Raw genomic sequence first — 25,541 nt, 5'->3', positions numbered from 1 at the left:
GGAATTAGAAACAATTCAAATATCTACCATGAGCAGCTGTGGCATACTTATTCAAAGGAATGATCAGTATTCACTTCCAACAATAAAAATAAAATAAAATTTAAAAAAAAAAAAAAAAGTAGATAAAACAAACAACAACAAAAAAACAAAAATGCCTGATAAATGAATCTCACCAAAAAAAAAAAAAAATCAAGGGAAAGAAGTCAGACATATTTGTTTTCATACAAATAGATGTGAGGTCATGCATGTTAATTAACTTGATTTAATACCTCCACATTGTATACATATAATAAAGCAACACGTCATGCACTATAAATATACACTAGTTTTCCGATTACAAATACAAAAATTTAAAGCCAAACATAAAAAAAACAAAAGTATGAGTGCATTTACATAATTTCTTAAAATTAGCAAAAGTGATCCATAGTGTTTGCAGTTAGTTCCAATGCCTTCATAGAGAGAAAAATCTCTAGAAGGGGACCCAGAAAAAGTATATGAGGAGCCCAGTCTTACTTTCTTGCCTGGTAGGGTTTTTTTCCTTGCAGTATTGGTAAAAGAACCTAGAGCCTTATGCATGTTAGGCCAATGCTCTACTACTAAGCTTTACCTTCAAGTAAATAGAACTATTTTTTGTCTGTGCATGCATGTGTGTGTGTGTGTGTGTGTGTACTTGCACGCACACTGGTACTAGGGGTCTGACTCAGGGCCTGAGTGCTCTTTTAATTTATTTTGCTCAAAGCTAGTGCTCTACCACTGAGCTACATTTCCACTTCTTCTCAGTTGATCTGTGTTAAGATTCAGTGTACCATGAAGAAATGCTCAACTTCTCTGGCCATGAAAGAAATGCAAATCAAAACAGCATTGATATTTCTCCCCATCCCAGTTAGAATGGCTATAATCAAGAAATCTAATAACAAGAGATGCTGGATGGGATATGGCCAAAAGGGAACCCTACTGCACTGTTGGTGAGAGTGTAAACTAGTTCAACTACTCTGGAAAGCAGTATGGAGGTTCCTCAAAAGACTCCACATAGAGCTCCCCTATGACCCAGCAATCCCACTTCTGGGCATTAACCAAAATTGATCACAAAAAGGCCATACTAAAGCTACCAGCACAACTATGTTTATCACAGCATTATTCACTATAGGGAACCAGCCCAGATGCCTCTCCGTAGATGAATGGATCAAGAAAATGTGAGATACACACACACACACACACACACACACACACACACACACACACACACGGGAACTCTCTGCTTCCATCAGAAAGAATGACACAGTCCTATTTGTAAGGAAATTAGAAGATTTGGAAAAAATCATATTAAGTGAAATAAGCCCCCCAGACCCAAAGAAACGTAAGTCCATGGTTTCTCTTATATGCAATAATTAGTATATGTCTAGGACATGCTTATCAGATGAGCAGAAGAGCTCAAAAGCTAAGTACTATGACCATATAAGATGATACGAAGCAAAATGAACTCCAAGACATAGACACAAGAGGTTTTTCTTTGTTGTTGTTGTTTTTAATGTAATGTGATTTTTTTGTTTCTTTTGAATGTTCTTCCCTCTATGGTACATCCCCTGTTGTCACTGTATTTGATTTTGGTACCCTGGTATTGTATACACATTTATTTGAATTATGGGAGAGAAGGGGAACAACAGAAGGATGAGACAAAGTACTAGGGGGGAAACCAATGCAACAGCAACATACACCAGGCAATATGTTGGAAATGATTTGCACAACTTGGCAGGGGGGAGGGATTACAGGTGGAGGGAAAGTAGGAGAAAAATGAGGGAAGGGGTAACAAGTTTGACAAGAAATGTACTTATTACCTTACTTATATAACTGTAACCCCTCTATACATCACTTTCACAATTAGAAGAAGGTTAAAAAAAAAAAAGCCGGGCACCAGTGGCTCACACCTGTAATACTAGCTACTCAGGAGGTTGAGATCTGAGGATCGCAGTTCGAAGCCAGCCCCAGCAGGAAAGTCCATGAGACTCTTATCTCCAATAAACCATTCAGAAAACCGGAAGTGGCGCTGTGGCTCAAGTGGTAGAGTGAGCTGAAGAGCTGAGGGACAGCTCAACAGAGTTCAAACTCCATGACGGACAAAAAAAAAAAAAGGTTAAAAAAATTCAGTGTGCTTACTGAATAGAAACACTGCATTTCACCTACAGTTTGTATTTGTGTCTTTGCATACATGATACTTCAATAGTTTGGGTTTGTTGAGTTTTGGGGGTTTTTTTAGAAAAAAGTAAACTCATCTAGATGCCTCTTCCTCGGCAGTTATATTAGGGACACCATTTATACTGTCCACAGGCATAAATGTATTTAACACCAGATTAGGCCTCATATAAGAGGTAAGAGATACCAAGTCATGGTCCTACCCTGGGGTCCTCTCCCAACACCGATTCTTGACACATCTGTAAAAACAATAAAAATAAAAAATACCCAGGCAATTACAACAAAGGAAGAACTGTGAGATTACTCTAAAAACTCTAAATTGATATCCTAACATTCATTTTTATGATGTCAATATGAGCCATAACGGATAGAGTTGAAGAGCAGGGTGAACTGGAGGAACCCATGAAGAAGTTTGAGGTGCTCCGGGGTTACTTTCAAGGTTCTTCCATGTTGTTGGCAGCCTTGGTTCTTTGTGAAATGCCTCTTCAACTGAAACAGGAAGTTACTATGCTTTCATTCTTCCAGCAATACCTCAGAGCCACTAGTGAAGGATTGACCCCTATCCTATTGTCCCAGGCCCATACAGACTCCAGGCAAAATCCTAGGTATGTGTGAACTTGTTTTAAGTGCAGGCAGAGCAATCCACCTAAGCCCAGCTGTAAGCATCCCATCGTGGGCCTAAATGAAAGGCCCCCACCTTCCTTGATCTAGTGGCTTTTCATTAACCTCTGCCTCCTTGCTTGGACCTCCTATCAAAATCCAGCTTCTGTCCCAACTCTCAGGCACAACCACAACCTCCAAACTCGCAGGAAGGTCTGTGCCCCTTGCTGTTCCTCAATAAAGAGTCCTCGCCTTTTGATGATCGAGTCCAGCCTATTCCTTTTCCATTCTCCTCCATTTTCCTAACATCTAGAATAGACTTTTCCCTCATATGAAGAGAGCTGAGCTCACAGGTAGAAATGGAACCCACTTTGAACGTACCACATTTCCTTTCCTTACCACTTCTCCCCGATTCTGTCATCTGCTGACTGTCTCCATGTAACTTTCAGTCTTTCCGCATAGATCTCCCTGGCTGAGTTCCCATTTCGGAAATCAGCCTTATTGGGACAAAATAGCATTTGGAACGCTAGGCATGACTCCATAATCAGGGCTCTTCTAGCCTTGGTATAAGCCCAGACCTCATGAGTCTCTGGAAGCCTGTGAGAAGGTCTGGCCCCATCCAGGCTTTATCTATCAAGGCCTATTTTAACATGACAGCCATTTGATTCAAGTACAGTAAAGGTGTGAGAGGTACTGACTAAACTTTACAGCTGATTACCTGACAAAGTCAGAGGCTGGAGGCTACAGGCCAGAGCCTTCCCCAAGTAACAAGCAAAATCATATGCTGACATAGTCTCTGGTTTTGAGCAACTTAATGGTTAATTCTTTATTCCTTCCAACAAACTCTGAGGAGTAGGTTCTGGTCCTTCTCTCCCTTTTGTACAGTGAAAAATAGCCTAGTTCATCCTAACCGAGAAGCCACCGGGTAAGTGGTCACAACCCAAGCCTGGAACAGTATGAGTAAGCCATAATCCAGCACTTATTTTCCAACTCAACATTTTTCTGGAACATGGGAATGAGTAGAAAACAGATATGTGGAAAGTAAGAAGAAAGGAAAAGCATGCTTAGTGTCTCCTCTCTACCATTCTCAGGAAAGGCAGAGAGGTTGATATTTGAGAGTTGAAGTAAGTAAAGGGAGTCTGCCACGGTCACTTCATAGGCCCATGGAGCCAAAGGTATATCACTTGCCCTTTCTCTACAGGAAGAAGTAACAGAACCTACTTTTGAGAGTCTATAGTAAAAAGTAAAGGAATCAACTGTGACGTGCTTAGAATCATGAGCTATATTAGAATAAAAATCTGAGCCAGGAGTTGGTGGCCTGAAATCCTAGCTTCTCAGGAAAGCCAGCCCAGGCAGAAATGTCTGTGACACTCTTATATCCAACTAATCACTATAAAACTGAAGCAGAGCTGTGACTCAAAGTGGTAGAGCACTTGCCTTGAACAGAAAAACTCGAGACAGCAACTAGGCCCTTTGTTCAAGCTCCATGACAGACCAAAAACAAAAAACAAATCTGTAGGTAGATGTTAAATAATAAAAATAACACACTGACAGTGAGTGAACAGAAATCTCAGAAGAAAAGCAGTGGTGTAATTCAACATTCTTTTGTTGAGTCTGTATAACTTGATAGTGTTTCTATCCTCATGGATTAAAAATTGAAAAAGGAAAAGGAAATCTCTGCTTTTGAAGTTCACAGTTTGGTGGGATTGGAGACAGAGGACTGCTCCTAAGGAAGGTGTTTGAGTTTAAGATTCTTTGTTCTATTTTTAAGAATCAACTATGTGCCAGGGACCATTGGTTCACACTTGTAATTCTAACTACTCAGGAGGTTGAGATCTCAGAATCACTACTCAAAGTCAGCCCAGGCAAAAACAAACAAAAAAAAAAACCAAACTTGTGAGATCTTACATCCAATTAACCAGCAAAAAGTCAGAAATGGAGCTGTGGCTCAAAGGTAAAGCTCCAGCCTCAGGCAAAAAGCTAAGAGATAGCACCAAGGTCCTGAGTTCAAACACTAGTGCTGACTGGCTGGCACAAGCACGCACGCGTGCACGCACACGCACACACACACACACACACACACACACACACACACACACATACAGGATGTGTGGTTGGCAGTGTTGGTAAAGGATCTGGAAGTCTCATTTCTTATGTTTCAGTAAATGACATTGTGAGAAATAGCCACATTATTAGCTTTGAGCTCATTATGTAAGTACAATGTTCTATGCTCAAAGTAGGGTGCTTTAAAAAAAAATAGTGTTATAGTTGTATACGGATTTAATTTCAGAAGAACTTACTTCAGGAACACCCAACTTTATATACCCGGCTCCTTCTCAGCAACAGCACAACTTCCTTACTGCTATTTAATGATAGAGTCGATGAACTTCTTCAAGAATACTATTAACTGCACAAGTATTAAGTACTGCTGGCTTTCATCTTAGACTGTGGGAGGCAATCTATTCCTAAGAAGTCCAAAAACAAGCATCTTGCCAGGTATCAGTGGCTTAAACCTGGAATCCTAACTACTCAAGCAAGAGGCTGAGATCTGAGGATTGCAGTTTGAAGCCAGCCTGGGCAGAAAAGTCCATAAGACTCTTATCTCCAATTAACCAGAAAAATGCTGGAAGTGGAGGTGTGGCTCAAGTTAGAGAATGCAAGCCTTGAGCAAAGAAACCAAGCAAGAGGGTAAGGCCCTGAGTTCAAGCCCCAGTGCCAACACAAAACAAAACAAAACAAAACAAAAGTTTCCTTCTACATCTGACCTGGCTCTGTCACCAGTAGTTATTGAAAGTGACTAGATTAAAGCATACACATCACCTGCCTCAGAAATCAGATAATCCTCACTTCTAAAGGATACCTTCACTTCCATCTTCCAAAAGGACAACTTGTTTCAGTGAGGCCAAGTGCCTTAGGTCTCAACAAAATACTTATTTTTGTTTCTCTTTTATTTGAAAGAGGAGAGGGTATGTGTGTGTGAGAGAGAAAGAGAGAGATATAAAAGAGGGAGGAGAGAGAAAGGAGAGAGGGAGAGAGAGGAGAGAGAGAGGAAAGGGAGAGAGAGAGAGAGAGAGAGAGCATGCTTGAACTCAGGACCTGGGCACTGTTCCTGGGCTTTTCTGCTCAAAGCTAGGGCTCTGGTACTTGTGCCACAGCTCCACTTCTGACTTTTTGGCTTTTAACTGGAGATAAAGAGATTTATGGGCTTTCCTACCCCAGTCTAGTTCTGAACTGTGATCTTCAGATCTCAGCCTTCTGAGTAGTTAGGATTACAGGCATGAGACTCCAACCTGTCCACTCTTGAAAGAGTCAAGAATATGGTATAGGGTCTCACAGCATAAATTTACTACTTCTAGGAAAACACTGAATTTTAGACAATGACAACTAAAAACCAGTTTTACTTACTGTATTCGTGACTGTATTAGTAGAAACCCTACCAAACAACAACAACAAAAAAAACTATTCTTATTTATTGTTTCCCAGAGGAATGTAAAAGGAGATCTGTCAACTTAAGTGAAATATAAATACAATTTCTTATTTCTTCTCACTTCAAATGATAAAGGAGACAGAAGTTAATAAGCCATCAACTTACCTTGTATCACCCTAGAACTGTGTAATTATGTAACCCAGCATGAGAAAGTAACAGTACATCATTTCACCATGCCTCTATGCCAACTCCATGAGATAGGCCACCAGCCAGCCAGTCTAAACAGCCAAAGAGGAAGCTGAGACTCCTGGACCAAGTAGCTCCGGCTCCAGGTAAGAGACTAGGGGCCAATGGCAGATTTTGTTCCTAGTAGTTCAGTTCCTTTCCATTAATATATTCAATTTAACTTTGCTACAGGCAATACACTCATAGAAGGTAAACTAACCAAACATCCATGTTTTCTGAAATCAACAAGGAAGCAAATATTTATAACTTCACCCCAAGAGACTTTGACTGGAGCTGCTTAAAGCTCAATAGCTTGCATTTTAGCGCCTTTTATTTCTTCTCACTATTGACAGAAATAAATATAAGTAAGGACAGAAACTGGCTAGGCAAGGAAGGGCAGATATTATATACCAAGGAACCATGGTACCAACTGAACGGCTCAGGGATAGCCTCTGGATAAAAAGAAACCACTCAAGCCTGTAATCCTAGCTGCTCAGGAAGCTGAGATCTGCCAGCCCAGGCAGACAAATCCCTATCTCCAATTAACCAGCAAAAAGCTGGAAGTAGAAATGTGGCTGACGTAGTGGGGCACAAGCCATGAACAGAAAAAGCCAAGGGAGAGCTGGAGACCATGAGTTCAAGCCCAGTACCAGCACAAAATGGGGAGGGGGTGAGTGGGAAGCAACCATTCCAAAGGAAACATACTAGAGGGCCAACACCCTGAAAATGTTCCAAACTGAAGACTAGCTCAAAGACTTCACCAAAACTATGATATTTTGAAACTTAAGAAGCAAGTTCATTTTTCCCTGAGCACTATGATTCAAACCTCAGACTTCCCCCCATTTCTTTGCCACAGCCATACCAAATTTAAATCCTCTTCCTCTTGGTGTCCTTTTGCATATTCTGTTTGCCTTACCCTCCCTAAGGAATTCCTGGCCTTTGTAGAAAGGGAAAAGCCAGTAGTATTATCATTTCAGACAAAACACACTGAATACATTTTTATGAGTTCAGTCTTACTCTGATTACAAAAAAAGAAAACTGACCTGGATATTAATTAATTTGCCAAGATTCCACAGCAAAATCAATGGTGGGACCAAGTTTCACACTTAGCCTTTGTCATTAGTCCAAAGCCATCTTCTCTATGCTGAATCAGCATCTGCTCAAGGTGATGTCTGGTGTGGCAGCATCTGCACCAATAAGAGTTGAATAAACTGCAGAATCCCAAAACCCACCCCAGCCTGCTGGTCCCCAGTGCTGCTTGCATGAGTATGCGATCATTGCTACACTAAACCACAAAAGAGAAGGGAAGGAAGTGTCTTTCTCTGCAGGAAAACCTCAGCTTCAGTAGTATTAAACCTCATTTAAGCATCATGACCTTTGGGCCCAATGCATTGATGCTCACATAATTGCCAAGGACCAAGAGAACCCTGTTGGAATAGGGTCAGAGACTTATAAAATGGGAAGAGTGTGATCTTGACAGAATTCCACAAACAAATTAGTAAATGACACTAAAATGTCTACCATAGTCAAATCTTAAGGGAAAAGCTAAGTATAAGCTGCCTAGTCAGCATGCCCTCTGGTGGCTCACTACAAGGAAGCCTAAATATGGAATTTGTTTCCAGAGGGAAATCCAGAAAGAAGCCAATCTGAAGATCACAGGCATTAACCATGAAAACTACTCCTCTGATTCAGAAGCAGAATGATACAAAGCCCTTTTAATGTGGAAAAAAAAGCTTTTGATGAGAGAATAAAAGAATCCTAAAGCACTCAAATATAAACAAGGAGAAAGGGATAAGCCAGATAGTTCTCTCCATAGCAGGAAACCCTGTTCCTGGATTTTGTTTGGCCATTTTTTTTTTTTTTTTGTAAACTGTGCTTTGGCCCTGGCCAAAGGTATACTTTATTTAACCATAAAAAGTCACCCTTTTAAAGTATGTAACTCAACAGTTTTAAAGTTGTGCAATCAGCACTATCTAATTCTAGAACATTTCATCTCCTCCCAAGTAAACTTCATACAGTCACTTCCCATTGCTTCCTCTTGCAACTCTTGGCAATTACGGATCTACTTCCCATCTGTGCATTTTCCTGCTCTGGACATTTCATATTGCAGTCATATAATTGTACACTTTTGTGCCTGGTTTCTTTTTTTATTTTTTCCATTGGTATTAATATATACCATTCAGCATGATAAAGGATTTTATCATGGCATTTCCACACATGTATGTCTTTAACATACTTTGATCATATTCACCCATCTGTTATACTTATTTATCCTTTCTTTTCCTTCTAAGACCCCTTCAACCTTCCCAGTAGTTCCCTTTTACTTAATGCCTTGTTTTTGTTTTATTTCATTATCCCCTAGCTTCCATAAATGAGAGAAAATATTCAGTACTTGCTTTTGTGGGACTGATTTATTTCATTTAACATAGTGATCTCCAGTTCCATTCATTTCCAGTAAATAACATGATTTCATTCTTTCTACTGACTTAGTAAAATTCCACTGTGTATCTACACACTTTCTTCATCCCTTTACCCACTAATAGGTACCTAGGCTGATTCTATAATTTGGCTAATAGTGTCTCAAAACATGAGCATACAGTTTCTCTATAGTATCTGGCATCTTTTGCACAGTACATTTTTCAAGGTTCATTTGTGAAACTTGTAGCAGAAATCAAAAGTTCATTTTAGTTTATTGTTGATAGATTTCCATGGTTTGGATATATAATATTTTGCTTAATCATTAGTTGATAGACATTTGTGTTATTTCCATCTTTTGGCTTTTGTGACTAATGCTGCTATAAACATTTATTTAGAAGGGTTCCTATGAATGTTTTCAATCTCTTGGGTGGAATTGGTTTTAGGTAGCTATTGTTCAACACTTTTAGGAAGTGCCAAAACTGTTTCCCCAGCTGGCTGTGTATTTCACATTCCTATCAGCAACTTGCTGTATGAGCATTCCAGTTTCTCCCATGTCTTTTTTATCACTGCCCTACTCATGGAGGGGAAGTGGCATCTCACTGAAGTTTTTGATTTGCATTTTCCTGATGACTAATGGTGCTAAGCATATTTTTATATGCTTCTTCAAAAGAAAAATCTATGTGATGTAAATCCCTTGCCTACTTTTAAATTGAGTTGTTTTCCCTTTTTATTGTTGAATTGTAAGAATTCTCTCTACCAATTATTTTTAAAACTCTAGTCAAGAAGCCTCTTCCTGGAATGCTATTCCTTCTTTCCCCAACATTACATGTTGGAGCCTACATCTTAATGACTCCTTCTGTCTGAACTCAAACCACTATTCCTACCTCCATTGCTGACTGGGAACCCTGTCCCTGTCATCTAAGAAATGTGCCTCTGTCCTGTTTACCCACCACTTGTTTTCCTGTCAACACTGGAATTCATCTGCTACTTCAGTGATGAAGTTACACAAGCAAGAACAAACTGAACAATAGGTTCTTTGACTGCCACCACATAATCACATAGTATCATAAGTCTCATATTACACTAGGCACAACCTATCTTGTATGCTCTGAAAGTCATTTACATGCCAGCATAGCTATTAAGTCTATATTTCTGCTCCAGGAACAACCTAAAACACATCTCCGTAGAAAGATATAACATCATCATTTATATTATCACAGTCCAGCTCCTTCACAAAGACTTTCTTACCCATCACAAACTTTTCCTCTAAAATAAAAAGAAAAAAATAACAATCTTCTAGCGTTCGTTACCAAATTAAAATCCATAAAGTGCCCTATACATTAAGGATATATTAGGTAAAACCTCCTAAGCCTGTAGATGGGCTATGCTAATGCAGTAATGAAATTCTATCAGATATACATAAAACATCAAAAGTGGTGTGTGTGTGTGTGTGTGTGTGTGTGTGTGTGCGCGCACGCGCACCAGTACTAAGGCTTGAACTCAGGGCTTTACACTCTTATTTGTCTTTTTTTTGCTCAGGTTGGACCTTTACCACTTGAACCACATCTTTACTTACATCTTTTTTTTCCCATCCTGGGGCTTAAACTCTGGGCCTGGGCACGGTCCCTGGGCTTCTTTTGCTCAAGGCTAGTGCTCTACCACAGCACAACTTCCAGCATTTTCTGAATAGTTAATTGGAGATAAGAGTCTCACAGACTTTCTTGCCCAGTTTGGCTTCAATCTATGACTCTCAGATCTTAGCCTCTTCAGTAGCTAGGTGGCATGAACCACCACTGCCTAATTACTTATGGCTTTTTAATTGGAGATGAGTGTCTCATAGATTCAACTGCTTGGGCTGGCACTGAACCACAATCCTTGGCTACTAGCCACCTGGGATCTAAGCTAAGATTATAAGTGTGATTCACCAGTGCACAGCTTAACCTCAAAAATGTCCTGTGTTCCTGGAAATGTGATTTTATTAATACTGTTAAATGTGATACCTCTCAAAGTCTATTGAGAATGTAATACATTGTTCTTCCCAGATTGATTTGCCCTTTACATACCTATGAACATTTACCCTAGTAGCATCCCTCTAATATACTCTAGGAACTGCTGAACTAATTCATTTGCTACTCAATTCTATCAGCTGGACAGCACTGGGCAGAAAATGTTTTCTGGTATAAGAAAATATATTGCTTTATCTTAAGATGGGATCAGCTGATACATACTCTTAATATACTAGGTTACAGAACATTAAACACGTTCATCATGTTTAAAATCCATTGATTTCTGAAATTGGAAAATGTTGTAATATGAAAAAATGAATACTATTGAGTTCATGCAATATAAACTGTGGCTTTTGTTTAAAAACACCCCTGTAGGAAGGTTGAATATGGCATTCCAGGAATAGTCCTTGAGACTATGTGACCCACTAATAACAGCCCTGATGACCAAAGCAAAAGAAAGTATCATAATGAACAGCTCTCAGGAGATTCCACACCAGTCACTGCTACAGAAAGTAAACAACGATGATAAGGAAAAAGGCTTCTCATACTGGAACAAATCCCAACAGTGAAAATGGGGTAACGCCCAAAATATAAACATCAAGTTATGGGAAAGTTTCCCTACTTATATTAAGTGGGAGAAACCATGTAAATAAGCTACTGACTCTTAAGGATTACATCCCAAAGGTCTCTACCCTTCACCAAGTGCTGATTGCTGTCAGAAAAACAAGTTAGTTTGGGCCTCGCAGTTTTATCTACTAAAACACTAAGTGGTACACTTGAATTTTTGAATAGGTTTCTGATTTGCTGATAGGCTTCTCTAGTGTTAATCATCTTACACTAAAGCAAATCACAAATGGAAAGCTGAGATAAAGTATGAGGGTCAACTGAGATTCCATCTGGCAATACAAGAATTAGTAAGTCCTGACTGGCCACTTCATTCCCCTAGTCTGTTTGTGTGCTACATTATATAAAATCTATTTCTTCCCTGGGATGTTATCTCAAGAACGAACGCTCCTATTCAAGCTAGCTCCTAAAGCCTCTCTAAAGTAAAGCAGTTAAAAATTCAAGGCCACAATCTAGGTCATAGCAAGTCATGGTGAGCTCTCTGCACAGGATCATGAATGGCTGGGAGGACAAGGAGCAGAGGTTAGGACTAGGCTGAGCCAAAACAGTGCTTTATTATAAACTAATTCACCCAGGGCACCCTGCTGATACTTCACAGCTGACCCTTAAAGCCAAAGGCCACCGCCAAGGCCATATCCTACAGATGGCAAGGAAGGCCTTCGCCACCACAGGACAACTGCCATGGGATATACTTCATTCTTCCTGGAAGGCCTGGGTAAACCATTCATCCAAAGAAGATACCACAGAAAGTGCATTTATCTTTGCTCATAAGACAGCAGATTGATCTGTTTTATAATCTTAAGCTTAAGAATCAAGTGTAAGAATTCTGTCCAATTTTCCACCCCACAAATGTCTGAGATCAAATCAAAGAAATAGTTACTGAATTTATCAATACAAAAGTCACCGATCTCAGGCTACCCAAGAGGGATCTAGAAACCACAATGTACTTTATAGCAAGAAAAAGGGCATCTCTAGCCTTCTGTAAAATCTGTTCATTTGATGAACTAGAATAATTAAAACTGAACAATGGAAAGTGGCACAAATAATGGAATATAAAATGCTTAGTGCAATTTCCTAAAAACACCTGGAAGAAACCCCATCTTCATATATGAAATACTAAAACAATGTCATTTCAGGACAAACCTCTTCTCTCCCTCTTCTCCTCCCTATCCCTCTTCCTTTGCCATACCTCATTTCCCTATATAAATTAATGATACTGTTTGCATGATATGGATATTAGCATTATCTGAAACTAGTTAAGAAGTGAAAATTGTTGGACCTTTACTGTACTTCTACAGAATCACCCAACAACCTGTGCTTTAACAGGAGATTGATGCTCATCTCAGACCCTCTACCCTAGAATCAGGGAAAACACAACTTGGGGTTGCTGGGAGCCATGTTTACTCTTCCTGAGTGACAAACAAGCTCTTCTGTCCTTGTTTCTGAGTGCTACTGGCCTTAAATCTCGCAGAACGATTTCAGTTTCTGAGACTTACTTCAGTCCTTAGTTCAAGGTCATGATGAGAAGCCAAATCAGAGTTCCATCCCAGGGCTTTCTGATTTCTTCATCATCCTTAGCTCTTAAAACAAGGCCTTGCTGACCTGACATTCTGAGGCCTGGCATGACAAATGTTGATAGGGCAACCATGGTAGTCTCCTAATCTATACAACACTGCCAATCTCCGAGAGATGTGAGGGACTTCCAACTCTTAAAATCAAGAAATATGGATTTGAGGAAAGTATGGAGCAACAAAACCTCTTGATGAGGAATCAAAAGGGGATGGATTGTTAGAGAAAGGATTTATAAATTTTAAAGATCAGATGCAAAGACAACACCCAAGGTATGAATGATATTTTAAGGGTTTTTGTTGTTGCTGTTGTTTTGTTTTACACGTTTCATATCTATTATCTCTCCCAAGCATCATAGTAGCAATGGAGAGGGCTAATTAAGGTCCTGATTATCTCGCATTGGATAGAGAAGGAAACTGAAGTTCAGAACGATTAATAATGTGCCCATCCGCCCTGCAATGAGCTGGAAAGCTATATGTGGCCTATCTCATTCTAGAACCTGTGCATTGTGTCGCATCATTTGATCCTCATGTCGGGAAATATTTCCCAAAGTGCCCTAACCCCAAGGTAAAAGCACAGAAGAAAACTTAAAGCAGCATTGGTGAGCCCCTAAATCAGGGCACTTGAGCAGTGTGTGGGTGCTCCTTTAAGAACTTAACATACAAACGCAACAGCTAAGGTGTTCAGCCAAAAAAGAAAAAGAGAAGCATATTTCTAGCCTGCATAATCTTTTCTGGACTGATTCCCACTAGCAGCCTCAGAGGCGAACAAGGGCTCAGTGCCTAAGCTAAAGCTCAAACACCCCCTTGGGTTATGACAGCTCAGCTGTGACTCGTGTGCAAGCAAAACCCCCAAACTCAAAACAAGAACTGAAAGAAAGTGAAGCCAGGGAAACAAACAAACAAACAAACACTGACATCTTCCATACCCTTGGAATCTGCAGAACACCAGTTCCCCAGCCCTAGGGTTACCCAAAATGCCACCAGGGAGAGGGTGGAATGGGGCAGAGAGCACTGTTGCTTGGACCTTATTCCTTCCCACAGTTAGTCCCTGTGGAAGATTAATAAGAAACACGAGATGGGTAGCTATAAAGTCCTGGGTGGTCATCAAAAGCACATTCACCACCACGCCCCCTCTTCTAAGGAACAATTATGCTGTTCTAAACTTCCCACCTGACCCTCTAGAGCCTGACCTCTGGGATGTTAAACCAGGTGGGGTTGCAGAAGTGTGGACAAGAAGAAAAATTCATCCATCTACTCAGGCCTCGCTGTCCTGCCAGGGGGTGAGGAACGATTCCGGCGCGCAGCATTAACAGAGAATTGGGAGCCTGGCGCCCTTGACCCCGTGTGCGGCTGGAAGAGCGAGCAGCGCGTCGCCCGGTGCAAAGCCCGGTGCAAGTGGGGGTGGGGCAGGGAGCCAGTGCCCGCCAAAAAGAGCACGCCTCGGGTTTGGGGCAGAAGTCATTTTCCTAAAGGACGGCAAGGTTTTATAAAGATCGGGGGTGATGTGCTGATTTCCAGCTAAGGAGTGAAAGAGCTTCATGGAAGTGCGCAGCGACCCCCCCCCACACACACACCCCACACCCTACCCCCGCTCGGGGTGGGCCCATGCTCCCACGGGGGACAGTGAGGAAAGAAGGGCTCCATCCTCAACTTTCTCGGAGGAAAACCCTCGCTCGGGCTGTGAGGTTTTGCCCAGTCTCGCACTCACACCGGGTTGCTAGGTGTGGAGTGGATCCGAACCCAGTCCCCTTCCGCGTGCACAAAGCAACCGCGCCGGAGCGCGCGGCCCCTTCTCCCGCAGCCCGCCAACTTGAAAGCATCCCTCGTGGCCCTCGCCCACTCCTGCCCACTGCCCCAGACCTGGGACCGGCGCCCCAGCAGCCGCGATCGCATGCCTCCCTAACCCCACCACCACCACCACCCCACCACGGCCTGGCCTCCACCTGGACCGCTGGGTCCCCCTACCCCCCAGCCCTACCGTGCAGCCTGGCTCGTGCCCGGGCGGTGCCAGTGCGCGGCACGCGTCCCAACCGGCGACACTCCTCTCCGGGAGCTGCTCGGTGAAGAGCTCCGAGCTCCGGACCAGGTTCTGCCGGCCCCGGCGCTGGCTGGCGGCTGCTCGCTTGAGCTCCGGCTGCGACGCGCGGAGAGGGAGGGGTCGGGGGAAACTCCCGGCAACTCCAACTCCGGGCGCCCCAGCTCCAGCTGCAGCCGCGCGCCCGCCCGCCGCCGCCGCCGCCGCCGCCGCCTAGTGCGATCGCCTCCCTGCGAAGCCAACCTGCCCCCCGCGGCTGCCTCTGAGCATGCCCAGTGCAGCCGTGGGCGAGCCAGCCGAGCGCCCCGGCCCGGGGCAAAGAGCGAGGGTGCTGCTGAGGGCCCGGCTCGCCCCAGGCTGCGGAGCTCAGAGAACGCAAGCAAGCGCGGGAAGGGAAGATCGGGGTAGGGGCGCGGACCCCGAGCCAAGAACGCTGCAGAAGCTGGTCAATATGGGAAAGGCAAAACGAGTTTCAAGCTTGTTGGAAGTTTGTGGGCTAGAAAGATGGGGTGCTTCTGTGAGCCTCTGTGTGAGACCATGGTAGAAGCAGGCGTTTATTCCTGGCTTGTTTTCTTGTGTTTGTTTTTGTTGTGTGTGTGTGTTTTGGTTTTGGATTTTTTTTCTTTCTACAAGAAAGAGCTTGTAGGCCCAGGAGATTTTTTTTTTTTCATTCAGTCCACTCATTCCTTCCTGCTTGGGGTGGCAAACTCCAAGAGCTAATGGGGTCTGGCAGGCAATGTAGTGAGAGAAAGAGGTGGTAGGAGGAGAGCTGGAGAGAGCTCTGAAGGCAGGTCAGCTGCTTGGCTCTAAGTGCCCAGTGGTAGCCCACAAGCATTCAGATCTGGTTTTGCTGAGTTTGTCTGCTTTTTTCAATAAATGGCAGAAATCTAGCATTTTTTATTCACGTAAAATATCCTGGTTATTAAAATCTTTACAATAAAGTCAATCTCCTGGACCAAACAAAACTATCTGGGTCCCTTTTCTGCTCAGCCAATTTGAGCCAATGGCCTGTGTGTGTGTGTGTGTGTGTGTGTGTGTGTGTGTGTGTCTGCGTGTGTGTGTGTGTGTGTGTGTGTGTATACAGTTGCCAAATGCCCACTCTGGTTTGGGAAGGAGCTGGAAAGGATCCAAGATGATTCAGACTGTCTTCAAAGTACTAGGGGAAATAGGTTTTCCTGACAGAAGACAGCTGCTAATAAACGCTGGCACATTAAAAAAAAAAAAAAAAAAAAGAGAGAGATAACTAATGTAGAAAGAAGTTGTGAGGACCAATTTTGAGGAACTCTCATGTAGTAAAAGCACCTAAGTGGGAAGTCAGTGACAGATAGGGACCCTGTCTTTATTTGAAAGTTTGATAAGTTTCCATCATGCATTTTTACATGAATTTCTATTTTTTTAAGTATTGTATTAATCTTGCTTACTGAATTCTTTGGCACAACTTTATATTCTGTGTCCTACCTTGTCCTAGCTTGATTGGGGTAAAAGAGGCCAGAGTTAGCTTATGGAAATGGAAAAGAGGACTGGAGGAGTGGCAATCAGGCCTGAGCACCTGATTGCCAATTTATGGAGCCTGCACTTTGTTTTGAAGGCTGTGTGGGGCCAGGAGAGGTGCTAGGGAAAGTGAATAATACAATCCAAACTGAACTCTGGGAAGATGGACAAAGCAGTAGAGCTAGAAAGGTGGTTTGCAGGGGAAATATTGGTAGGAATGGAGAAATCTAGGGGATGTTTGCTCTATCAGGGGGATTTCCCTGATAACATTGTATGTGTTCTGCCTGTCTCTGGAGAGATGGTCAGGTCAGTTTAATACCAACACGTGGTTCTTAGGGTTTTGGTCTAACCTCAACCATTTCTCTGTCAAGTTTAGAGTTGGACAAGCTACTCCAATTGCGAAAGGGAAGACAATTCTAGAGTTCACGTGAAGATTTGGAGAAAATTATCTCTGAAATGTTTTTTTCTAAATATTGAACCTTAAATAAGCAAATGGAAATATTCCTATTATCTGTGTGCCTTAGCAGCAAATTCATTGATTTAGCAAACTCTTTGAATGTGCTGGGACGTTGTTTATAAAACTTTGGTGTTGGTCTGGTGCTGGTGGCTTATACCTATAATCCTAGCTAATCAGGAGGCTGAGATCCAAGGATCATGGTTTGAAGCCAGTCTGGGCAAGGCAGTCTGTAAGAAACTACCAGTCGTTGTGGCTCACGTGGTAGAGTCCTAGTGTTGAGTAGGACTCAGTGGTAGAGTGCCTAACATGTATGAGGCCCTGGGTTCAATTCTTCAGCATCACATAAGCAGAAAAAGCCAGAAGTGGTGCTGTGGCTCAAGTGGTAAAGCACTAGCCTTGAGCTGAAGAGCTGAGGGACAGTGCACAGGCCCAGAGTTCTGGCCCCACGACCAAAATAAAAACAAAAACAAACAAACAAACTTAGGGATAGTTCTAGGCCCTAAGTTCAATCCTCAGTACCAGCACAGAAAGAGAGAGAGAAAGAGAGACAGAGAGAGAGAGGAGGGAGGGAGGGAGAGAGGGAGGAAGGAAGGAAGGAAGGAAGGAAGGAAGGAAGGAAGGAAGGAAGGAAGGAAGGAAGGAAGGAAGGAAGGAAGGGTGGGAGGGAGGAAGGGAGGGAGGGAGGGAGGGAAGGAGGGAGGGAGGGAGGGAAGGAGGGAGGGAGGGAGAGAGGGAAGAAAAGGAAAAGGAAAAGGAAAGGAAAGGAAAAGAAAAGAAAAGGGAAACAAACAAAAACGTTGGAATCAGTGAGAAGGTTGAAAGGGGTGACATTGATCAAGATGCATTGGTTTATGAATGGCAGCTCCTGAGCTGGGCAGCGATGTCTCATGCCTGTAATCCTAGCTACTCAGGAGGCTGAGATCTGAGGACTGTGGTTCAAAGCCAGCCTGGGCAGGAAAGTTTGTGAAACTCTTATCTCCAATAAACCACCAGAAAACCAGAAGTGGCGCTGTAGCTCAAGTAGTAAAGTGTTCTCCTTGAGCTGAAGAACTGAGGGACAGTGCTCAGGCCCAGAGTTACAAGCCCCATGACTGGGAAAAAAAAAAAAAAAAAGAATGGCAGCTCCTTTGTACAAAAAGGTTTTTTAAGAAAAGAAAACTTTTGGAATCAGCATTTAGATGATGCAACTATTTTATGAAGTCAGACATTCCCATACTATACTGGTTTCAATTGCCAGTCACCACTACAACTACCTTCTCTTTAATCTTATCTTTATCATTACTTTTTCAGCTTTGAAGGTTTGGCCCAAATCAACATCTCTGTCCCCCCCCCCTCTCTCACACACACATTTTCTATACAAATTATCATCTAACTCATATGCAGATCATCAGGGACTACCTGCTTTAACCAAACATCTGGGACCTACCTCAGTGCCATATTGTGAGTGAATATCCCTGAGGTCCCTGTTGCTGCTTTCATGGAGAACAGACCATTGCTTATCTCTGGGAAGCATTTTAAGCATGCAAACTTTCAAAGGGCGAAAAACACGGTATGTTTATTCAAGAAAGTTTCCAAAAGTTGTGGAGAGGAGGAAGTACCTAATCCAGGACCTATCACAGAACAGGTAGTTGCAAATATTTGCAGAATAAACAACTGTTGCATTATCAACATCTCTGTTCTACCTCCCACTGTTCCTAAGAATTATTATTTTTAAAAATCACAATAAGGGTAAGGTCATCAAGAAGAACAAGAACAGGATGTAAACATTTATGTAGGGAGGGGCACTGTGCTTTTGCAAGTAAAATATTTTGCTTACATTTTATGGTGTGTGTGCGTGTGTGTGTGTGTGTGTGTGTGTGTGTGTGTGCGCGTGCGCGCATGTGCACATGTGCCTGCTAGGGATTGAACACATGACTGCATGTGGATAAGTATATGCTCTACTAGTGAGTTATACCAAATTTTACATTAATTGGATTTAAAAAGTCTCATTAGTAAGTACTACATGGTATTCAAAAGAAATTACATGTAAAAAGCACACCAAACAGAGAAAAGATGGTTTCCTTCCCCAATAGCTACTGCTACCTGTTTCTTACATATAGTTTCAAAAATACAGGAAGCATAGGTTTTTGTTGTTGTTGTTGCTGTTGTTAAGTCTAATCATAGCTGGATATTTGTGGCTCATACCTGTAATCCCATCTTCTCAGGAGTCTAAGATCTGAAGATTGAGGTTCCAAACCAACCTGGACAGACCAATTCAAGGATTCTTATCTCTAATTAAGCAGCAAGAAGCCAGAGGCAGAGGTGTGGCTCAGCTGGTGGAGCCCTAGCTTTGAGCAAAAAAAGACAAGTGAGAGCATGAGGCCCTAAGTTTAAGTACCAGCCAGTACTGGCACTGGCACACATGCACACATGCACACACACACACACACACACACACAAACACACACAACACACGCACACAAGTTTAATCAAAACAATATCTAGATGACAAAACAGTTATATAGATGCCAAATTAGAGACTTTCAAAACTGTTACATTGTGGGAAAGAAATGATAAGCATAAAAGTAGCCTTCCTTTGTGGCATAAGTAAGCTCAGGGCTGCAAGAAAACCCAACCACATGGAAAACCTCTTGGGAGCAATAAGTAACGCAAGGAAAAAATCTTAGTTCATCTGATAGTGCCCTGGGATTCATGATATCCACTGTGAACTTCAACCTAAAACACCCACGAGGGTAGATATCTCAGGTTGCCTAGGGCTGTGGAAGGAATGCTGTCTAAATAAAATGGTATTTGTTGACATGGACACAGAGAACTTGATCCATGGAATTAGACATTATAACTATTTTAATAGCATCACATGAAATAGTATAATCAATCATGTGTCTTCAAAATTTGTAAAATCTTTATGTATCCTTTAAGTCCTTCTACTATCCAACATAGCTCTAGTAGCTTTAAAAATGTTTTATTCTGATAATTTGACGTCAGGTAAAAAATTCAAGAATTAGCAACTTGCTAGCTTTTAGGATGAACCATATTCATCTGTTCATAATTCTTGAATCTTGGGAAATTCATATGGCTCAATTGTTATTATAGTCCCCCAATGAGTCATTGCTTTAGGCTACACAAATCCTGTAAGTTGCTTGGAATAACATTCATTGCTCTATGAGAGTCATATCACTAAGCTAGTTGCAAGCAATCTATTTATTCTCTGAGGTTTAGAATGGTACCAGATTCATACCTGGACCCGAGACATGGGTCCATTCTATGCAGAAGAAAGAGGAGGAAATTTCTCTTTCTACTTTGGTGAAAACGTTATTAGTTTTATTTCCTCTTGAACTTTCCCATCATTTTCCTATAGACACTTCCATGTAACTATCATCCTCATTTCTGAGTTTTCTATCTCACATAGTTTGTCTGTTACTTCCTGTTTCTAAAGATCAACACTTTGTTTAATACTGCCAGTAGAACTGAATAAAATAACTTGATCCAGTTAGTTCATGTCCATGTGGGAAAATATGTGCAATTTTAAGAATATTTTGTGGCAGGGCACCAATGTCTCACGCCAGTAATCCTAACTACTCTGGAGGCTGAGATCTGAGGATCTCAGTTTGAAGCCGGCACAGGCAGAAAAGTCTGTGAGACTCTTACTTTCAATTAACCAGAAAAAGGCAAGAAGTAGAGATGTGAATCAAGTGGCAGAGCTCCTGACTTGAGCAAAAAGGGACTTGAGTAAAGGGACGGTGGCCAGGCCCGAAGTTCAAGCCGCAATATTGGCGCGTGTGTATACGCACGTGTGTGCGCGCACATACACACACACACACACTCACACACACACATGAGAAGGGGGGGGGGGGTTGTATCTCAAAGGTTTAATTCTATAACAGGTTTTTGAAGTCAGGAAAACGACAAGAGAGCTGTAGCTGGGTAGGACAACACTTGCCTAGCATACATGAGGCCCTGGGTTTCATTCTCAGCATGACAAACAATAAAAAAGTAAAGGAAACAATGATAAGAGAAAGAATTCTAGGAGTAAATGGTGGGCATAATATTTCAAGGAATAGAAGGAGTTATCAAGCATTCCATATTTCATAATTTCTTCCTACTATCCTTCTTTAAAAGTATGGATTCTTTCAAAATTTAGGATTCTGTTTTGCTTTTTACAATAGCTTCTTGGCAGTAGCACTGAGCCTTTGAAACAAGCAAGAGGTCTATAACTGTTGGAAGTATATATCATTTGTAAATAGAGACTGAAACTTGGCACTTAGTGGCACCCACATGGTGAGGTCTAAGAGAGCTGCAGATGGGCCCAAGGAATTTAGGCTGTGGATTCTCTTCTCTTTCTCATACAGTTAGCCTTGTTTGGTCTGTGCATTTATCATAAGGTTAAGGATTCTAGCTGGTTTATATCTGGAGACCGCCTTCTTCTTCTTTTTAAACTAAATTGTCATGATAAGAGCATACAAGAGCCTGTCCCCACTTAACTAAGGATATGGTTTCTTTCTCATCTATGATGTTAGAAGCAAAACAGACCCAGCACTGGTGGCTTATGTTTATGACCTTAGCTACTCAGGAGGTTGAGATTTGAGAATCTCAATTTGAAGCCAATCCTGCCAATTAACATCTGTGAGACTCTCATCTATGATAAATTACTCAGAAGTGGAGTTGTTGCTTAAGAGGTAGGGTGCTAGCCTTGAGCAAAGAAGCTCAGGAACAATGTCCAGGCCCTGAGTTCAAACCCTTGGACTGGTGCCAAAATAAAGAAACAAAGAAAGAAAAGAAAAAAAGAAAAGAAACCCATAAATATTTCATATATCAACATATAAGTATAACAAAGACTAGAGGGAAATACAGACTTTGGGGGAAAATGAAATAAAACTAATTTTTATCTTACAGAAAGAGACTTGGCAACATTCTTGATTATTCTATAGTTTTAAATTTCCTAACCATGTTTTAACAAATAGGTTTTAGTAGATAAATCTTTTGTGTCTTCAATTTCTTCAATTTCCTCTACCTAGTGCATCGTAGAGAGGCAGAAGACTGTCCACAAATGACAATTACAACATGTTGCCATTTGGGTGAGCCATCAGGGACAGGAGACAAATAATTTACTGTAGAGGTAACAAATCTGATGTGTTGAACACACACATAAATGTTAAATTATACCTATATATAAGTTTTACAATCAAAAAGTTCCTTGTGCTATTAAAAGTCTAGAGTAGAAATTATGGACAAGGGAAAGACTTCTGGAAGAAATTAATGCATAAGCTGAATTCAGCAGGATAAATCTGAAGTAGTCAGATAGCCAAAAAGGAGGCAAAGAAAGAATTTCAGGCAAAGAAAATAGCATGAACAGGGCAGTAAATCCAGACAATTATATAAAAGTTGAACGAAGCCTTAAAGATCTTTGCATTTAACCTATTACTAACCCTAAAGATGTTTCAGTGCAAATCATCTAAGAAGAATAGATGCCATAAAGAAACTTCCTGGGCAGATGACAACAAACAACCTGGTATGAAGAAGCAGCATGTCAAGATAGAAAAGGCGAGTTTGACAATAGATAGATTTGGATTTGAAACTCTTTTTAACTTTTTCCTTTGAAGAACCCTGGGAAAATGCTACAACTTTCCATATATATATATTCATTTATCATGGCTTTAGTTGGAGAATTAAAGGGAGGACACATTGTATACTTAGCATAGTACCTGGATTCCAGAAAATGCAGAGGAACTATTGTAACTTCTGTCCTGTGCTCAGCCATCGTGGTAATGGAAAATTGAAAAGGAAAATGGAAAGTGGTAAAGGAAAATGGGTAAAGGAACACAGAATGTGTGTTCAGTTTAATAGTTTAGAGATCTCAGCATACGTGCTCAATAAGTTATGACGTGATAATTATTAAGAAATTCTACACTGACTGTAACAGTGACTAGTTCTAAATCCTTATTATAAGTGGCTAAATGTGGCTTGCTTCCTTCCTTCCTTCCTTCCTTCCTTCCTTCCTTCCTTCCTTCCTTCCTTCCTTCCTTTCTTCTTTTCTCCTCCCTTCTTCCCTTTCTTCCTTCTCCTCCTCCGTCCTCCCTAACTTCATTCCCTCCTTCCTTTTTATTTTTTGTACCAGTACTGGGATATGAATTCAGGGCTTCATGCTGGTTCTCTATCACTTGAGCCATATCCTCATGTCTGACTTTTGCTGGTTAAGTACAGATAAGAGTCTCATAGACTTTCTTACCAGGAATTGGTTTCCAACCTTGATCCTTAGATCTCAGACTTATGAGAAGCTAGGAGCCACTGGTACCCAGTTTATTTCTCATGTCATTTGACTTAGACATCCTATGAAATAGTAGATGTCAGAAAAAATTATAGCATGCAAAGATTGCTTGAGCCACCCCCATAGCATCAGGGCCTTTACCTTAGCATGACATGTTGAGGTTAGTTCAGAGTTTGGTACACTAAACCATTGTTATGATTACTTTCTTTATTTCCACAATATTTCTCAAAAACCTTTTTTTTTAGTTTAAAATGACTTTGTGTACACCAAGATCCACAAAAGCTGTTAGGCTTTGAGTTAACAAAGAATCCGTTATTCTGACAGGATACCCATGAATCAGTGACCACACAGGGCTACTCTCTCCCAGTGTGTCTGGGATGCTGCTTTCAATATGATAGGATGCTGCAATTCATCTACAATGTAAGACAGATGAAGAGGCCTCGTGCTGTACCTGGCACCTTTTGCTCTTTTCTGTTATTGTCTCTGAGCCCTGCAAGAGGCAAAGAGTGAAAGAAACCCTGTTGCCCATGCACTGAAGCTCTATAGGCCCAAAGGGCCTGAGCAGCCACACGTGGCCTTGTAACTTCCCCTTGCTTCTGCCTCATCTTGGATGCCTAAGATTGCTTCTCAATGTGAACATTCTGGACCAACTGCTTCAGCATTACCTGGGAGCTTATTAGAAATTCAGTCTCTCCTGTCTACTACTCCATACTTGGCGAATCTGATCTTTAACAAGATCTCTTGGTAATTCACTTACACATGAAAATTTAAGAAGCTCTGCCCTGGGATACCCAACCCAGAAAGACTAGCAAAAAACAAAATGTACTTTAAAGGTGAAATCAATTTTCTTTGCCCTTGATGTCTTTTCTTACCCAGTCTCTATCTCTCTAAGTCTTACTCTTCAGGCTGTCTGTCTGAAATACCCACCTTGTGGAATGCTGCACTGGTTTGACCAGCCCAAGGCATCTCCCACTCCTTCACCTGTATACTTCCTTTGGCTCTTACCAGGGCTGTGTACATTGTACATGTCTGAATGCCTGATGTTAATTTATCCTGTTTTGGCCTTGTTGGAACCTTCTGGTATCCTCTAGATAATCTAGTAGAGGTCTGAGGACAGGGATCTGGAGAAAAACAACTTGATCATTATCAGAAAAGAGAAGAAGAGAAAAAAAAGATTCACTGATGAAGTAAATAGCTTTGCAGACTTGAGTTCGGCTTCTGCCCTGACTTGAACTTATTTGATACAAGACCCCAGGAACAGTGTTATGTGCATACTATACATGCCGCTATCCCTCAGCTCTTCAGCTTAAGGCGAGCTCTCTACCACTTGAGCTACAGCGCCACTTCCGGTTTTTTGGTGGTTTATTGGAGATAATTGTTTCATGGACTTTTCTGCCCAGGCTGGCTTTGAACTGCAATCCTCAGATCTCAGCCTCCTGAGTAGCTAAGATTACAGGAGTGAACCACCAGCGCCTGGCTTCCTCCTACTTTTTGTCTCATGTCTATTCCCATCTATGGCTTAATATATTAGTTTTATACTCCAAAAGAGAGGAAGAGAGGAAGAGAGGAAAGGGGAAGGAAGGAAGGAAGGAAGGGAAGAAAGGGAAGAAAGGGAGGGAGGTTCTGAGAAGGGAAGGGAAGGAGAAGGGAAGGAAAGAAAGAAAGAGTAAAAAGGAACTCAGAGAAAGAAAGAAAGAAAGAAAGAAAGAAAGAAAGAAAGAAAGAAAGAAAGAAAGAAAGAAAGAAAGAAAGAAAGAAAGAAAGAAAGAGAAAGAAAGGGGGTGTGTGGGGAAGATGGGAATGGGTAGGAAGGGGAAACAAAGGAGGAGGCAACAATGCTTGATAAGAAATGTACTCATTATCTTGCCCATGTAACTGTAATTCCTCTGTACAGTATTTTCACAATGAAAAAAAGAAAGAAAGAAAGAGAAAGAGAAAAGTATGAAAGGAAAAAAAAGAGGAAGAGAAGGGAAAGGTAGTTTTGAAAACCCTTTTCAGAAACTAGCATCTTTACAAAGAAATCTTTTGAAAACTAGTGTTTTATAATTCAAATATTTGTAATGCATCCTTGAATAAAGGTAATGAGTTTCTGACTATAACTTAGAGGTTAAAAGAAGAAGTTATTTTATTACACTAAGCAGATAGTTAGGCCAATTAATAGATTTGACTCTACATCACATTTATGATGTCATAAGTACAATGAGCAGTCTTCTCCCATGGATATCCTGGAGT

General features: G+C 41.5%; 1 protein-coding gene across 1 annotated transcript in view; it reads right to left on the bottom strand.

The window, feature by feature from the left end:
* Positions 1–15,214, bottom strand: part of Stxbp6 (syntaxin binding protein 6) — a 273,277-nt gene extending 258,063 nt beyond the window's left edge. Inside the window, exon 1 of the mRNA XM_042686420.1 lies at positions 15,040–15,214. The gene's annotated coding sequence lies outside the window, so the exon portion shown is untranslated. The remainder of the gene's footprint in view (positions 1–15,039) is intronic.
* Between the last annotated feature and the right edge of the window lie 10,327 nt (positions 15,215–25,541).

The sequence above is a fragment of the Dipodomys spectabilis genome, unplaced genomic scaffold, assembly GCF_019054845.1.
Source record: "Dipodomys spectabilis isolate Male_0828 unplaced genomic scaffold, ASM1905484v1 ptg000097l, whole genome shotgun sequence".
In the NCBI taxonomy this organism is placed as follows: domain Eukaryota; kingdom Metazoa; phylum Chordata; class Mammalia; order Rodentia; family Heteromyidae; genus Dipodomys; species Dipodomys spectabilis.
The sequence above is the reverse complement of the archived record's forward strand: the minus strand, read 5'-3'. Positions and strand labels throughout refer to the sequence as shown.